The sequence below is a fragment of the Urocampus carinirostris genome, chromosome 3 (assembly GCF_059441175.1).
Source record: "Urocampus carinirostris isolate Australia breed hairy pipefish chromosome 3, RoL_Ucar_1.0, whole genome shotgun sequence".
Lineage (NCBI taxonomy): Eukaryota > Metazoa > Chordata > Actinopteri > Syngnathiformes > Syngnathidae > Urocampus > Urocampus carinirostris.
The window spans coordinates 28,801,089-28,806,514 of NC_142351.1; the positions used below are offsets into that span (position 1 = coordinate 28,801,089).

A 5,426-nucleotide genomic window follows, 5' to 3' on the forward strand; every position below is an offset into this window, starting at 1 on the left:
GCATCCTTTTAGGTAGGCAAACAAGTAATGGAGACTGTAACGGCGAAAGGTATACTTACCACACGCAGCTTTTGGAGGTCAAAGCACATCACTCCGACAGTTGCAAGGCTCCCAATGACTGGGTAAGCAAAAATTGTCTTTAAGCAGAAGTGAGGGTCAAATTTGAGACACAACTTCTCAAGTCCCCGGCGCTTTGAATATTTTGCAACATATTTGCATAATTGTGGCAAGAAATACTACACATTCAGTAAATTGAAAAAAATATTAATATATATTTTAATAGTTGACGGAAATTTGTAAATTTACGAGACTTACTCCCGTGTAGACTAATAGCCAAAATTTCCACATATTTTCAAATGAAAGTTTAGTTATTTGAAAAGATATGAATACTGAAACTTAAATGAAATACTGACAGCAAGAGTAATTTCCTAAGCCCAGGAATGTATTTTTCAAACATAAGCCATTTTTAGGACAATATATGTTAAATGTTATAGTCATAGGCAAAAGTCAGTCTTAGGTGCAGAAAAGTCAGTCATGCAAGGAGAAGACAGTGGCGGAGAATATGGATAGAGGTAGTGGATCATTAATTAGACATACATAGAATTATTTCTTAATACCAATTATCAAATGCACAAGGGTAATTGGTATCCAACTTTAAGAATAAATAAAGAAACATGTAATTATATTCAAGGAAAATCTTATTTCATCCCAACTGCATGGCCGTTTTATGGATTATTATGACATTCTATGAGCATATACTTGCACATAATGAGTATAATGGCAGCTTATGTATGGGTAATATTCAGTTGTTTAAGTAAGACTTCACTGATTATGCATGGTCAGTAATACAATATTATTGTCTTGAAAAGCAAAAAATGCTCCAAAATATAGCATACATGCAAACAAAAAAAGTGTATATGAAAGTGCTGTTATAGCCTTAGATCAAGACAAAGGGGAACATTTCCCCAAGCAAGCTGACACAAAGAGAATTAAAACAATGTTGAGAAATGATTTGGGCTCTTAAAAATCCTGGATATGTCTCCTATGATATTTGACTATTAATCTGGGTATAATTACATTTTTCTTCCACTCTAATTAAAGACCACAGTTATGTGTGTGTGAAGGCCAGTACTCAAATAAAACCATATTACTACCCACTTTAGATTCTCGTTTGCAGTTTGTCTCAATTATTATAAGAATGGATTTTGGACTGAATTTCATGCCAATACATTTTTATACCAGAACACGTTCAATGATCACAAAATGATTCGCTTATACAGTTTTGTAGGGGACAAACATAAACAGAGTGTAATGTATTCCTGCTTAATTCTTGTCAACAGATTAGCATCTGTAAACTTTTTGAGCAACAGTTAATTTTGTGTAAAAGTGCAAGGTTCTGTTCAAATTTGAGGGGTCTATTTCACAAAGGAAGTTGAGTAAGAACCCTGAGCGTATTAATCTAATTTAACTTGTTTGATGCCATGAAGGTATTTTCACGACATTTACATTATTTTCTGCCAACATGCTGGAAGAGACATATTTGCCTTTTTTGAAGTACAATTTAGTCGTCAATTGAAATAGGTTGTAAAATGAAACCATCATTATAGGGACAGCGTGTAACATTTAGTGCCTCCTATTGGTACAAAATACCTTTATTCAGCAAACAACAACATTGATTTCAATGATAGCTGACATGGGCTCCATGGACCCCACTGAGGATAAGCTGTGCAGATAATGGGTGGATGGATGTTTTGAAAAATGGGCAAAGATGCAAGAATGATCATACCAAGGCATTAATTTTCTTCTTTGAATGGTGAAAACTGCAGTGATAAAGTACCAGTGCATTGAGATCATGTGCTAATGAGTTTGCAAAAGAAATTGTGTCATTTTCAAATCAACAAGAACTAATACAAAACATAGTTGCTTAAATGGACTCTGTGTACTATTTTGTTCCTCCTTGTGGTACAAAAAAAACCCTTGATTTGAATACTCTGCAAAAATCCATAAACCAATATACCATTGCTAATTATAAAAAAAAAACAAAAAATAAATAAAAGCATAGGTCGAGAAATTTGTCTTTCTTTCACTCATTGGCATCCATGTCTAGAAATCACCACCATCTTTCGAGTCAAGTCACATTTATTTGTATAGCCCTTAATCACAAACTCTCTCAAAGGATTGTGAAGGTTTCGATTACACCATTCCCTGACTTTAAACCCACATACGGGCAAGTAAAAACTAAAAAATTGCAGCATGAAGAAAATAAAAGCCTTAAAGGGGCCTCACAACTGGTAATCACCCTTCTAGGATGACTAGTGCGCAATAGATCTATCATTGGGTAACATTACACAATACATGGTAAACATAAATTGAAAAAAAACAATTACAACTACCACAAAGGAATATTTCAGGTCCTTCCTTAAAGCATTGAGTTACCGTATCTGTAAGAGTTGTATGTGTGTGTGTGTGTGTGTGTGTGTTTGTGTGTGCGTGAGTGTGTGTGTGTGTGTGTGCGCGTGTGTGCGTGTGTTTGTGATTTCTTTAGAAACTGTTATGCAACATTATGACTTTGTTTTATTTAGCTTTTGTTTTTAGTAGTGTTTTCTAACTGCTTTCTGCAAGACATGCTTCGTGCGTCCTAAACAAATAAGACTCACAGAGACTGTTGGTTTATTTTTACTCAGCTTGGAGACGTAGTTTGATACATTTTGGAAGAAAATGCTTAACTACTTTATTCTGAGTTGATATTTTTTCTTTGTGGTCGTTATTCGCGAAGATAAACTATTCGAGCTAAATGCTAGCTTTACACTGCCCGTGCAGGAATTCCTCAAGGCACCATTGGTGTTTCCTCGTTATTGCTTCTGTGTTCCACGAACACATTGTATTGGACGATGCAAAACAGTTATTTTTACCTTCGTATGGCAATTGTGTGTGTGTGTGTGTGTGTGTGTGTGTGTGTGTGTGTGTGTGTGTGTGTGTGTGTGTGTGTGTGTGTGTGTGTGTGTGTGTGTGTGTGTGTGAGAGGGTGTGAGACATGTGGTGACATGGATTGCATTCTTAATTTTAGACTTGGATGTCAAGCATTTCGTGTGGAACAATTTTACCTCATATTTTGGGGTTTTTAAGGGTTATTGTTCTATCTTCGTTATTCATTATCCATTATCCGTTATCGGTCAGTTCATAATACGCTAAAAAGCCTAGGAGCCGGGACACTTACTCTCAGCCAAAAGGCCAAGCTAAGGTCCTAGCCCTAAAGCCTTGCTGCGATCATTGGGAATGCACCGTTCCAGGAGGTACTGCAATACCGGGCCGATGCGTGGAGTGGACAGAGCAAGCTCTTATTCCATCTCCGGATTGTAAAAATCAAAGGTCATGGCTATCAACATTTGCCAATATTTCAACTGCATTCTGTTTAATCCACGCGTGCCATAGGTTGCCGACCAAAACAGGTTTTTATTGAATAACATGTCCCTTTTGGTCCTTCAATGGTGGTTTACTTAGTGTCATAATGTTGGCGCTGGTGTTGCATTTATGGTTTCTTTTTAGATGAAAGAGCAGTACTGTGATGAGACACTCATACATACGCTGTCACACACTTCACCTTGTGTCATAGTGAGTGAGACCATTTTGTCTTTTTAGGGAGATGGAAGGCAAATTTAGTTCCAAATGTGTCTCCTATTGTCTTTATTGAACAAGTTTCAGTCTTAACAACCCTTGCCTGTACAAGTTAAAAGAATGACAGAAAGAAGTAGCAACCGCTTCAATCCACCTAGTGTACTTCTTTGATAAGCGAAATCACCCATGCACATCCACATCAACTAGCTGTGTATAATTTCTGAAGGTGCAAGAGACCAAGTCAATCCCATCGAATGTAAATCAAATGGCCGTAAACTGATAATTTTAACATTCTGTGCTAAATGATTGTCAAATCCAATTAATTAAAATTTATGAAATACATTGATATAAGAAAAAGTATCACGTTTCCTCATGCTTTGACATATCTTGGGACTATGTATTGGCATTCAAGAGCATTCTTCATTCAGGCCCCGGTGGTGTGGAATGCTCTTCCCCCTGAGATTCAATCTGCAAACTCAGAAACAGTTTAAATCAAGGCTTAAAACACACTTCTATTCTATAGCATATGAATAACCTATATTGTATCTTGACAATATCTGTGAAAACATCCGTTGCAGCCTGGTCATCCAAAACTGCACACCTCTCTCCACTTTTAAGTCCCGTCTAAAAACACACCTGTTCAGGACTGCCTACAACACATAGCTTCTCCATTTCCTATGTTTTTATGATTTTATATATTGTTTTTATTTATTATTTCGCTTACAACTTTTTAAATTGTATTTTTTCATTGTCTCTACAGTGTCCTTGGGTGGCCTGAAAGGCGCTTTTAAATAAAATGCATTATTATTATCTTATGTGCGGTCCCTTCTCAAAGTTTCTTCATTTTCCTCATGTTGAGGTTTTTGAGTTGTCCCTTGCCTTCATGTAGGTTTTAGGTCAGGGGATGGTGTAATAATATTCTGTGGTTTGCAATAATCCGTGGTCTGTGCAGCCCTTTGAGACCCTTTGTAATTAAGGCTATACAAATAAACATGACTTGACTTGACTAGTTAGCGTCTCTTAGTTGCAAAAACATAATATAAAACAAAACTACGCTCATAAATGTATTTAAACAATACACAAACATATATAAACTGTCATATAAACACACAATAGTTTAAATACTGGTAGGGCAAGGAATCTGTATTTATTTTACATAATATGAGCCTGACAATAACGAGTACACTACAAAATTAAAAACCCTATGTGAGATGCAGGGCAACGAAATAAAAAAAATGGTGCAGTTTAGTCACCTTGAGTCTCTGTAGTTTGCAATCTTCCTTGCGTGTTATAAAACTAGTTTTCAGTTGCACAAGTCAGTACTTCGGCACCTTGAAGATAAATATTACAGTGTTCCTTTAAAATCCAAGACTTCAACTTTGGGGGCCAAACAGGTTAAATCGGAACTTCCCTAAACTACTGTAGGCCGTGTTGTAATTATTTTTGAGATAATGTGTGAAGTTCGGTATGGTAAATAATGGAATAATCTAGGATTAAAACAGACATCCAATCGCTCATGAATGACCTCAGAAGGCTGTCAACTGGACATTCTGTATGACCTTTATTTCACGTTGATGATGCCTATTGATGCCCATGCAACATCTATTGAAGCATGGTCATTCGGAATGGGGGATGACCTCATGTGCAACTCCTTCCCAAGGTTTTTTCGTTCCCTCATGCTAGTTTTTCTAAGTTTTTCCTTGCCCTCGTAGGTTTTAGAGGGCAAGGAAATGGGGATGGTGTAATGGCTGTCTGTAGACTGTACAACCCTTTGATTAAGGGCTATACAGATACACATAACTGACCTTTAG

General features: G+C 36.6%; 1 pseudogene; it reads right to left on the reverse strand.

Annotated features, from left to right (window-relative positions):
• Nucleotides 1-3,278: 3,278 nt before the first annotated feature.
• LOC148369353 (U2 spliceosomal RNA) lies at nt 3,279-3,368 on the reverse strand (annotated as a pseudogene).
• Between the last annotated feature and the right edge of the window lie 2,058 nt (nt 3,369-5,426).